The sequence below is a fragment of the Podarcis pityusensis genome (genome assembly GCF_964106645.2).
Source record: "Podarcis pityusensis genome assembly, contig: HAP1_SCAFFOLD_121, whole genome shotgun sequence".
NCBI classification, from domain to species: Eukaryota; Metazoa; Chordata; class Lepidosauria; order Squamata; family Lacertidae; genus Podarcis; species Podarcis pityusensis.
In genome coordinates, this window is record NW_028293473.1 from 78299 (window position 1) to 90588 (window position 12290).

Below are 12290 nucleotides of genomic sequence, written 5' to 3' on the forward strand. Positions count from 1 at the left end.
AGTAGGGATGATGAAGAAGAGGGGTTTGGACTTGATATCCTCCCCATCTCTCCCCTTAAGGAGTCTCAAAGCAGCTAACATTCTCCTTTCCCTTCCTCCCCCACAACAAACACTCTGTGAGGTGAGTGGGGCTGAGAGACTCCAGAGAAGTGTGACTGGCCAAGGTCACCCAGCAGCTGCATGTGGAGGTGCGGGGAAGCAAACCCGGTTCACCAGATTATGAGTCCACCACTCTTAAGCACTACACCACGCTAATTGCGTGGGGGGCATTTTTGAGGGTCTTCCTGACTTGTGCAATATTGCCTTTGCATGCTGACTCCAGGAATGTAACCCCCACATAGGTTTCAGGCCTCAATGCAACAAAATCCCCTCTGACAGTGAAGAGCCTCTGTCAGAAGTTCTGAGGAAAGAACAATGACAATCTAGAGGATTTCGCATGGGGGGGGGGATTCCCATGTACAGTGGTACCTCGGGTTAAGAACTTAATTTGTTCTGGAGGTCCATTCTTAACCTGAGGTACCACTTTAGCTAATGGGGCCTCCGGCTGCCACCGCAGCACGATTTCTGTTCTCATCCTGAAGCAAAGTTCTTAACCGGTGGTAATATTTTTGGGTTAGCAGAGTCTGTAACCTGAAGCGTCTGTAACCTGAAGCGTCTGTAACCCGAGGTACCACTGTATACAATTATTTTCTCCAAGGTGCTTTGTAGCAAACAGTCAGATACTTACCTGTATTTTTAGAGATCCCCTCTTCTTATCCTTTTGTGTAATGGTCCTGTAAGAATTTGGGGATATGTTTCATGCGCTAATGTGTTTGATTCTATTAAAGATTGTTCTTCTTGTTGCTCCTATGTTGCTTCAGACTCAACAGTATAATATCCATTTCCCATGACACTTCCTCCAGTGAATTTAGGAGGGTGCCTGCGTCATCAGCTGGGTTGTGAGAAAAAGGGGCTTTTGAGAACCAAGTTCCCCCATTCAGCAGGTTTCCTGGAGCAAAACTTGTTTTTTTTTTTTTTTAAATGATATTTATTAAGATTTTCAAAAATACAGAAAGTAAGAGTTAAAGTACATTTAAAGCCTTATTTTCATACATCCACTTTCTGGGACTCCCCCCTTCCCCCACCCCTACCATATTCCCCTTTCATATTGTTGGCTCCACAAGCTCTCAGTTCTAATTGAAACTTAATTTGTTTAGACCATTATTCGAATTTAAAATTTATACACTCCTCATCAATACCCTTAATAAAAAACAAAAGTTCTCTCCCCAGGGCCCACCCCATTTTCATTCCACAATTTCCCTTTTTTTAATGATAAAGACACCCCACACAATAGAAATATAAGAAATAAGAAATAAAAAATATAATAGATGAAGAAAAAGCTCATTCAGAAAAAAAAAAAATTGACAAGCCTTTGGATTTTAGTTCTCCCCCCCCCCTGTCCCCGGTTTAATATCCCCCTGACCACCAAACCATGTTATCCGCCTGGAATTCTTAAAGTCCATAAATCACCTATTTCCCCCAATTCCTTGCTGGCTTTTTCTGTTTATAATTATTTTTTAAAACATTTAACTTCAAATCTTTAAATAAAACTCCCCCCATTGTTCTTTCCAAGTTGTAGTCCAGTTTCCTCTTGTTCCGCTGCTGAAACGTTCTAATTCAGAAGCTTAGTAACTCTGCAGGGATTATTATTATTCAGGAACGAAAACTTGCGTTCAGTCCCTTCCTTTCTTCAATAGAAAATTCTATTGTCTCCTTTAGCCGAACACCCTGTAGACAAAATATTATTTCCGTTTTGCAGCTTTCCCAGAAGATAACCAGTCCTGTAAAATTCCAATGGTATTTTTCCACTTACGACCATCTTTGTAATGTCCCAAAACTCCGCTAGGGGGATTGTTGTAACTTTGTTTTCTCTAGTCCAAAAGTCCGATTGTTATCCATGTTATCGCCATTTTGTATCCAAGTTTTAACAAATTATAGCAAATTGTAACAAATTCAACCAGCAAAGTTCTCATAATAAAATCCTCTCTGCTTTCCGACTTTGACAGCTACTTTGACAGCTGTCAAAATCTCCGACTCTTTTCACCAGGCTCTCTCTTCAATCACCCCGGTTCCCAGGGGGGGGGGGGTTACGTTTCTTCTCCCTCAATTCTTCCTCCAGCACAGTTCTTATAGTTCCCCATCGTGGAATTCTTAGTTTTAATCAGCAATACACATCTTTTTGGACCTTGGTTTCCCCGTCCTTGTTTTGGAAGGTTTACAGTAGGGGGGGGGACTGACTTCCTTTTTGGATCCCCCCCCGCTCGTGTCCAATCCGAAAAAAAAGAATTCTTTTTTTCCCTCCTTTTGAACCCGGTTTCCCAATTACTCACGGGTTGTTGTTAAGAAGTCCGAATTTTCAATGGAAGAAGTCAGCGCTCTCCGCCGGATGGCATGCGGCTGCGCTCGGCAGGGATAGCAGAGGACTCAAAGCACCACGCTTCTCCCCGGCACCCGATCCGTAGCCTTTAAAAAGGCTCCTTCACGAGTTGGGAGGGCGCTAGCGGTGCCAGCCGAGTCTCCATGTCCACGACCTCCGTGGCCGTGGTTTTTAAGGGTCCCCGCATCGCCGGTGCGGTAGGACCCAGCCCCTGCCGAGCAGACTCCCTCCGGAGCTCGGAGGGAGTCCGCCATTCGGCGATGGCGCCAACCCGGAAGTCCTCCTGGAGCAAAACTTGTAAGGTGGAGAAGAGAGAATTCTGGTGGATTCTGCTGAAATGCATGGGAGAAACGTCTGGGCTAGGATGGCTAGCAATCCTATACACCCTCTGGGTTGGCTTCAAGTATGTCCTACTCAGAGTAAGCCCATTTAAATGAATAAGCCAATGTTAGTCATGCTTATTGACTTCAATGAGTCTGTTCTGAGCAGGACTTGAAATACTACCCGCTTTTGCCAGAATAAATGTTAATGAAAATGGGATTGAAGAGAGAATTCTGGAGGCTTTTATTGAACTGCAGGGGCTCCTAGGAGAGGGGTGGCGGGAGATTTATTAAACTGTTTTCTGATGTTTGTCTCCGCAACTTCTGCATGCATTCCAAGTCCTTTGGGTGAGTGAGACTCAGCCTTATCTGCCATGGCAGCCAGACAACTGAAGAACCGGGAACAGGGCCAACGGCCAAGGAGAGGGAACATGACAGGAACATTTCTGACAGAGTCCCACTCCTCAAATGGGAAGAGGAAGTGAAGACAGATTGTTTTCTTAATCTCTTCCGAAACCCCCTAGCCTCCATCCCATGTTCTCAGGGGCTGTGGATGGGTGTCCAATGGTCCCGTGGGAATGTGCATCACAGGGGAGGGTTGGGCTCCGGCTGCGATGCTCCTTGGAGTCTGAACTTTTGTGTCTTACAGCGGGAAAGGGGCTCCGAAAGCAACAACTTCAGAGCTGAAACCTCTCCATGGAGCGGGGAAAGGGTGCACACTCCGCGTTTCCATACCCGGTCGCTAGGGGGCGGCGGTGCCTCGACGCCGCTTGGTATCCTCCCAGAGGACTAGTGACTTGACCTGGAGGCAGGATCGACCAGGGCGTGGGGCCGGGACTTTGTGCCACGTCGCACCCTTCACTCGTGTTGACATTACCTCCAGCCACGTAAGCCGTCGGCCCTGAATTCTCTCTGCGAAAGCGCCATTCATTCGTAAAGCAAAGGGAACCGGGTGCCCGCGCGCAATAAATGTTGGAAAAGATGTCCAGCTTCCCTCTTGGCCTCCAGAGAGCTCAGGAGTCCCGGATTCCACCCCACCCACCACCCTCATGCCTATTTAGAGATCAGTGTAAATTCTGTTCATGCTGGACTTTCCTGCTTTTTACGCATGGGTTGCTACTAAGGGTGGGAGAGGCTTCAGATTCAGATTCATTCACTGGCTTTCGAATGAGTGAGGCTGACATGAAGCTCATAAAAAAAAACTCGCTTCCTCCACTTCTCCTTGGAAAACGGCTCCTTAAATCGGCAGCCACGAATTATACCCTTCCTTTTAAAAAATATAAATTCCCATGGCGGGAAGACTCTGTCTCCCATTTAACCCAACTCTTCGGGCAGCAGTGATCTCGAGCTATAGCACCTGAATTTCCTGGAAAGGAAACACGCCCATTTGCAGACGCAAAAGAGAGAAAACGAAACCATCTCTCTCTTCCGGGCGAGGCAGCAGCCATGGCTGCTTCTGGGGGTCCCGAGCAGGATCTCTGAGAGGAAGTTACTTGCCCCATCTGCCTGGAGTGTTTCAGGGATCCGGTGATCATCCCGGAGTGCGGGCACAACTTCTGCCGATCCTGCCTGATCCAGTGCTGGGGGGAATCCGAGGGAGAGGCTTCCTGCCCTCAGTGCAGGGAAATCATTCAGCACAGGAACCTCATCCCCAATCGGCCGCTGGCAAATGTTTTGGAAAAACTTACACTCGGGAAACTCCGTCTTCATGGGGGAAAGGGGGCCGAAGGAAAGGGGAAGATCTGCGAGAAGCACCAGGAGCCCCTGAAGCTCTTCTGCAAGGAGGACGAAAGCCCCATCTGTGTCGTGTGTATTGCGTCCAAGGAGCACAAAAGCCACGAGGCGATTCTTCTGGAAGAGGCTTTCGAGGAGTACAAGGTAAGAAATCTCTCTGGATTTCCTTTGGGTTTGATGAGGGCGAAATAGCTACAGAGAAGGGGGTTTTGCAGGACAATGTTTTAATATATTCTCCCCCTCCTGCAGACAAAGAGTCTCTTGTCAGTAAACTTCTGAAACTCTGTTCAATTTATTTTTACCGTTCTGGGGATTACAGTGCCCCTAATGTCCCCCTGCAGGAGAAACTCACCCCCAGTTCATCCTCTGGAAGCAGCTCCCTTAGGAAAGGGCTGGAGGGAGGAGCAATGGAGGTGGCAGGGATAGAATCACAGAATGGTGGAGTTGGAAGGGACCCTGAGGGCCATCTAGTCCAACCCCCCGCAATGCAGGAATTCTGCCCACAGCCGTCCCTGGTTGGGCTCCAACCACCAACCTTCTGGTTGACAGCCAGACACACTGACCCATTGCGCCACAGGCTCCCAGGATGACGAAGGCAAAGACCACAGTCTTTGGGGCAGGGAGCAAGCATCTGATTCAACTTTCCTGTTATTATGAATACTAAAACTCCAACAAAGAAAAACAACAACCAAAGTTTGATTTTCTTTTCTTTTCAGGGACAGATAAGCAGCTGCCTAGACAATGTGAAGAAGGAGAGAGAGAAAATTCTGGAATTTAAAGCGGGCACAGAAAAGGAAAGTCAAGACCTGCTTGTAAGCATTATTTTTATTTAAGGTGAAAAATGTTATGCAGTAGTACCTCGTGTTACACAACCCTCTGGTTATGTAAACTTCAGGATGCGAACATGGCAAACCCAGAAGTATTTTTCTGGGTTTCACTGCGCGCATGCGCAGAAGCGGCCTATCACGCACATGCGCAGAACAGGCACCTCCAGTTGCTGAAACTTTGAGATCCGGCTGGAGCTCCGGAATGGATCCCATCCGCAACCCGGAGGTAATACTGTAGTATAATATCTGGGGAAAAATGAAGATGGAATACAGAAAGAAGTTTACAGTATTTTTGAACAGTCTGATCACACACAGGGCATGAAAGACCATTTGAAGGTGGGGGTGGGCTTGTAAATTTTTATGAAACTCTTTTCCTGCTGGAGTGATCTCTCTAAAATGGCAGACATGCCCTTCCAAGTGAATTCTAATAACTGGTCTCTTCATCCTGCAGTATTATGCCTAATATTGGCCTGGTTTTCTCCTCCTCTTTCTCTTTTTGCTGGTGCAGAAGCAAACAAAATCAAAATCTGGGAAAATAAATATGAAATACAGAAAGAGGTTTATTTTTGAATGGTCTGATCTCCCACAGAGCCTGAAAGACCATTTAAAGGAGGGGTTGGGCTTGCAAGTTTTTGTTGGGTTTGGAACTTAACAGGTTAAGTTGTTCCCATGATGCCTCAACATTCTGACGTCAGCTTTAGAAGCTGGGAGGAGTCTGGGAGGAGTTACGCTCTGTTCCTCTCTGGTCTCTGTGAGAAAGAGGTCGCAGTTCGTCATGGCTGAGGTGAGCCCAGGAGATTCCTGGGGAATGTCGGAATAAAGAACTGAAATGGACAAACCTGGTCTCTGTGTGTTTGTCTGAAGCTAAGTGAAGCTACGTGACAGTTTTCACCGCTGTGTTCAACTCTGCTGAGGCGTGACTGGAGAGCTACTGGAGACGGAGCTGAGTGGCGCAGCGGAAGCGCGCCGGGCATAAAGAGCTAATTGTGGACCGTAAATCAATTAGCGGGGGTCACGCCAAACCAATAAATCAATTCCACAGGTTATGGACCCTTAATCACCGATCGTAAAACTGTCACAGCAACGGAGCTGCCGGAATGCGTTTGAAGTCTGCGGTCTGAAGCAGAGACGCTGGCAGGAGTTTTTGCCTGTGCTGAGAGCTGAGTGCTGGGAGCTGAAGAGCAGCTGGAAAATCGTTTCTCCACGGATGGGTGCCGGAGGAGCTTGTGATCTGTGAGTACAGCTTGGGGCCCCTTGGGAGAACGGAAGACAATGGCAGACAGCCAGGTCTTGGAGGACGTTCCGATTGAACAGCTCACTCTAAGAAGTTGGGCAAGGGCGTAAAGTCAGCAAGGGCTGCCTGGGATGTGCTGTGAAGCTTCAGCAGGAGGCCAGAGCCCTGGAGAAAGCATTGAGAAAAGCCTAGAGATGGCTGGAGCCCCTGTTCCTGATGTTTTAGCCTCAAGGAGTGCTAGTGAGCAGATTGGGGGGGGCGAAGAATTCCAAAGGCAAGTGTAAAGGCTTGTCCACTGTGCGTGCTGGAGTGGAATGTCAACAAAGCAGGTTCCCAGAAAGCCGCAGTGGGAGCCAGGCCAGAGGGGGCGGAGCTGGCAAGGAGTGCTTTTCCGGAAGAAGGAGAAGGAAGCCAGCTGGGAGGAGCCCCGGGCAGTGTTTTTCCACTGGAGTTCGTCGTTGCTGCCCATGGAGAGCGGAGACAGCTGGGCAGGAAGGTCCCAAGGTCAACCAGCTGAGTTCCCATGGGAGTCAGTCTCGGAGAGGAGGCCAGCGTGGGAACGCAAGGGAAAGACGTGGTTCAGACGCTGGGGAGGGTTGTTTTCTTATCACTGCTTCTATGGCAACTGTGAAGAACAACTCCAGCCAGGACACGGTGACACGCTGAGTTTTGAATACTGCTTTTGGTCAGCACCTGCTAAGCGAGCCTGCTGGCGAAATGCGGAACTGCAGGGCTGTTTCAACAGGACACAACTGTGATGTTAGCAGACGGAATGAGAAAGTCGGTTTCTGCTGTGGCTAACATGTTTTTTTCTCCTTTACAGGAGGAGCTAGAGGTCTACGTTGGGGGGAAACAAGTGGCCAACGTGAAAAGGGGGCAGAACAATCTCTTTGTTCTGGAGTCACCTCTGGAGGGTGGTGGGAATGCTGGAAAAGCACAGGCGCAGTGTGCTAAGGTTCCCAGTCATGTGCAAAAGCTGCACAGGTGCACAAAAGGGTACAAACTCCGGAAATGTGGGAGGTCCCTAGGGTGCAGGGCATGCAAGGGTGCACAGGTACATGGTTTTCCCGGGTTTGGGAGGGTAGCCAAAGAGCCCTTTGAGCTCTTTGAGGCAGGTGGTCCAAAGGTTCAGGAAATGATCTTCTGTGGATATGATCCTGCAACCAATGGGTGGAAGTTTGCATACCCAGAGGGTGATCAAACCAAGCTGCTGGTCAGTAAGCAGGCTGAGTTCTGTGAACAGGATGGGTGTTCAAGACTCAGGGATAGTTCTGATTTTCTCTCAGAATGTCTGTCTGATTCTGAGGAGGAAAGGGAGCCAGAGGCTGATCCCGGTGATAGGGACCAGGTCCAGGATCAGGGTTCAGAACCCGGTGATGGGGACCAGGTCCAGGATCAGGGTTCAGGGCAGGTCTGGGCATCTCCAAAGGTTGTGAAAGGAGTGTCCAGGTGTGAGGCTTCATCTCCGGTTAGCGTAATGGAGAAAGCTCACAAACAGGGTGTCAAGTCAGAGGGGGAAGGATCTGACGGAGAAGACACAACTGCTGGCCCAAATGGGTCAGTAGGGTATCAGGTCACAAGTGCGTGGAAAAGTGTCGCACAGTGTGATTCTGGGAGTGTTGAAGGGGTTCAACAGGTGCCTGGGAAAGATGCCGGGAAGTGGCATAAGGCAAAGGGGAAGGTGTTGAACTCAAAAAGGTCTTGTCAGAATGGTTCGGCAAGAGGGGGTGTTGGGTTTGGAACTTAACAGGTTAAGTTGTTCCCATGATGCCTCAACATTCTGACGTCAGCTTTAGAAGCTGGGAGGAGTCTGGGAGGAGTTACGCTCTGTTCCTCTCTGGTCTCTGTGAGAAAGAGGTCGCAGTTCGTCATGGCTGCGGTGAGCCCAGGAGATTCCTGGGGAATGTCGGAATAAAGAACTGAAATGGACAAACCTGGTCTCTGTGTGTTTGTCTGAAGCTAAGTGAAGCTACGTGACAGTTTTCACCGCTGTGTTCAACTCTGCTGAGGCGTGACTGGAGAGCTACTGGAGACGGAGCTGAGTGGCGCAGCGGAAGCGCGCCGGGCATAAAGAGCTAATTGTGGACCGTAAATCAATTAGCGGGGGTCACGCCAAACCAATAAATCAATTTAACAGTTTTTACGAAGCTCTTTCTCTGCTGAATATGTCAGAAGTGGCCTTCCAAGGGAATTGGGATAACTGGCCTCTTTATCCTGCAAGAGCAGACTAGATGCCTGATATTGGCCCACTGTTCTCTTTTTTCAATCGCTTTGCTGCAGAAACAAACAGGTGCAGAGAGGGAAAAGATGGTGGCTGAGTTCAGGCGACTGCACCAGTTTCTGGAAGAACAGGAGAAACGTATTCTGGCCCAGATGGCAGAAGTGGAGAAGGAGATTGCAGCCAAAAGGGAGGCGCACCTGGCCAGACTCTCCAGGGAACTCTCCTCTCTTGACAGCCTCATCCGGGAGATGGAGGAGAAGCTTCAGGAACCAGCGAGTGAACTCCTTCAGGTGAGGCCTCATCCTGATGTGACAGGGTGGAGTGTGCTGCTTCAGACTACAGGCATTTCTTAGTCCTTCCCCACATAAAAATACTGTTGTCAGAGGAACAAGCAGTACATGACATAGCAGCTAACTCCGAGAGGCCAAGGTCCCTTAGACTGCCCAATAAAATATTTGAGGGGGCCAGCCCCCCCCCCACCAATAATGGGCATTTCTATTGAAATGGGGTTTGTGTGCTGCATCTTGTGATTGATTATGTGGGGCGTAGCTTACCTGCCCACCCCCCAATATCTTCTTCAAGTTGTCACTAGATCAAAGCACAGGCCCTTTCTGTCCTGCTTCCTGTTCTTTCATTGGCCAACCAGAGGTCTCAGGGAAGCCCACAAGCCAATAGGGCTCTGTATTCAATTAACCTTTACTCAGAGTAGACTATCTTAGGTCCATTCATTTCAGTGTGCCTGAGTAAAAGCGAGTTGAAAACAACCGACACAGGCATTCCAAATTGGCACTGCAACATCTTTTCATTCAGATGCTGTCTTGTGTCCAGCCAGAGAGGGGGTGACCTATTATTATTATTATTATTATTATTATTATTATTATTATTAAAATAAGTTTGTGTACCACCCAATACCCACAGGTCTCAGGGTGGTTCATAGGATATGATTGAGTGCGGGATGTACATAGCAGTGAACCGATTAGTTGCATGTGAACACGGAACCAGCATGCGCTGCAGGGCAAAATGGCAAATCAGGGAGGTGGGATTGAATCTCTCAGGTGTTCGGGTGACTTGGTCAAAAGAGAAGAAAGGGGCCTTTTATTAGTCATCACTGGAATGGCTGACTTTTGCCATCTGATGGTTATTCCAAAATTATATGGCGTAGTGTATTTTATTGGGGGTCTTTTGTTTTGTGCTTGGCTAACCTCTCTCTGCTTCAGCTGCTTAGTATAACTGACCGCAGGGCTCTCTGCAGAAATGGCTCCACGGATATATTTTTCTTTCCTTCTTTCCAGGATATCAGAAGCTTCTTGCAGAGGTAAGTGATGGAAATCTACTGCTTTAAGATAATGTACAGTGGTACCTCGGGTTACATGCACTTCAGGTTACATACGCTTCAGGTTACAGACTCCGCTAACTCAGAAATAGTACCTCAGGTTAAGAACTTTGCTTCAGGATGAGAACAGAAATTGGGCTCTGGTGGCGCAGCTGCAGCAGGGGGCCCATTAGCTAAAGTGGTGCTTCAGGTTAAGAACAGTTTCAGGTTAAGGATGGACCTCCAGAACGAATTAAGTACTTAACCCGAGGTACCACTGTATTGGGAAAGTTCCTGTTTAACAAGTGAGAAACTCACTCTCCAGTTCCTCCTTCCGGAGATAGCTTAGGACTCCACCGTCCATTTCACAAAATCACAGACAAAAGTAGAGACATATTTTTGTGGTAGTTTGTTGCTACAATCACAGACAGGAAGCCGTTCCCCATTGCATATTTCTGAAGGTCCATTTCTGTGATGGATTCATTTACTCTGCAACTGATACAAAAAAGGGGGACACCCCAAAGGTGCTTGTAAATATCTTCACTATAACTTACCCTTAAATATTCAGTGTATTTCAGGCTCCTGCAGTTTCTTCCTCAGCCATAAGAAGGTGAGAAAGGGCCCTGCTGGATCAGGCCAGTGGTCCATCTAGTCCAGCATCCTGTTTTCACAGTGACTAACCAGAAGCCAGTGGGAAACCAGTGGGCAGGATCTGAGCCCCAGAGGACACTCTGCTCTGGTGGTTTCAGCAACTGGAGTTCAGAGGCACCACTGCCTTTGACTCAGCCAACGTGAAGAGTAGCCGCTGAGAGCCTTCTCCCCCAAACACCTACAACATGTTCAAAAATTCAAGAATTTTGAAAATCTTGCATGTTTAGAAAATACTGCTTTAATTTCTAATATTTTCTCCATTTTTAAAATATAACCACTGTGCTAAAATACATTTATAATGTTAATTGCAAAAGCCATTCTAAAGCATTCTGAACTTCCTTATATTTCAGAAATGCACATACCAGATCTATTTTGTTTTCCTCATTAATCACTTGAAATGCTTCACTAAAACTGGTGTAGTCCTAAAATCTCTGCATAAGGACCCAGTATGGTTCACTTTTCTTAAAAAAATAATAATGGGTATATATCAGCTTCTTTATCTTCAATCTCCTATTCATATATTTCATTCAAAATTCAAAAGCAGGTGTATTTCGGTTTTCCTTCAACTTCTTAGATGCTTTCTAGATCCACACGTCAGCTAGATGCTCCTTTTTGCCGTAGGAAAACCCTGCTCCCAAGTCTTCATGATATTTCCATGGTGCATTTATCATCAGGATGAGACACCTGTCTTCTCAGAAAGCTCCTTGCATTGGAAGGATGGTGGCTTCACTTTGTTCTCCTCCTCCCAGGTCTCAGGAGAAGGAGAAATAAAAGAATCCTCCTGTGGCTTTTCCTCCTGCCCTGAAGTGGAGGATCTGGGACTTCAAAGATATAAATCCCTTCCTGAAGGGTGTCATGAAGAAATTCAGAGGTAGTAAAGATGGGTTGAAAATATTTTGTACTGGATATTTAGAATTGTTCATGAAAGACTCCAGCTCATTAGCAGTGCTAGGAAAATGGAATGTTTATTTATTTATTCTTTTCAATATCTAGAAGTCACACTTTCCTATGTAGATGACTCACAACTGATTTTCCTTAGGCAATTGAAAGGGGATGGTAAAGGGAGTCATGAAGAAATTCAGAGGTAGTAAAGAAGGGCTGAAGGGGACGCGGGTGGCGCTGTGGGTTAAACCACAGAGCCTAGGGCTTGCTGATCAGAAGGTTGGCAGTTCAAATCCCCGCAATGGGGTGAGCTCCCGTTGCTCAGTCCCTGCTCCTGCCCACCTAGCAGTTTGAAAGCACGCCAAAGTGCAAGTAGGTACCGCTCTGGCGGGAAGGTAAACGGCGTTTCCATGTGCTGCTCTGGTTTGCCAGAAGTGGCTTAGTCATTCTGGCCACATGACTGTTGGGATACTGCCAGGCAGATAAAGCCCATCATGACTCCATGTCGCCTCCGGACGATCCATCGATCTCCCGTAGATACAGTATCAGCAATTAGCGACACGAGCCCCAGAAATAGTTTCCCACATTCCAGAGCTCTTGCACGCTCTATCAGCAGAGTTCGCACAGCGAAAGACGCACTCAGGAGAGCATATTTACAAGTTTATTCAGCGTTGGTCAGAACAAAGAAAAAAC

At 47.6% G+C, this 12290-nt stretch overlaps 1 pseudogene across 1 annotated transcript in view; it reads left to right on the forward strand.

Moving 5' to 3' along the window:
• LOC308468924 overlaps positions 1–12290 on the forward strand; it is a 55193-nt pseudogene that overhangs the window by 13266 nt on the left and 29637 nt on the right. The window contains exons 8-12 of the transcript XR_013991534.1: positions 4091–4614; positions 5187–5282; positions 8812–9042; positions 10045–10067; positions 11465–11586. The product of XR_013991534.1 is annotated as an uncharacterized misc_RNA (transcript). The remainder of the gene's footprint in view (positions 1–4090; positions 4615–5186; positions 5283–8811; positions 9043–10044; positions 10068–11464; positions 11587–12290) is intronic.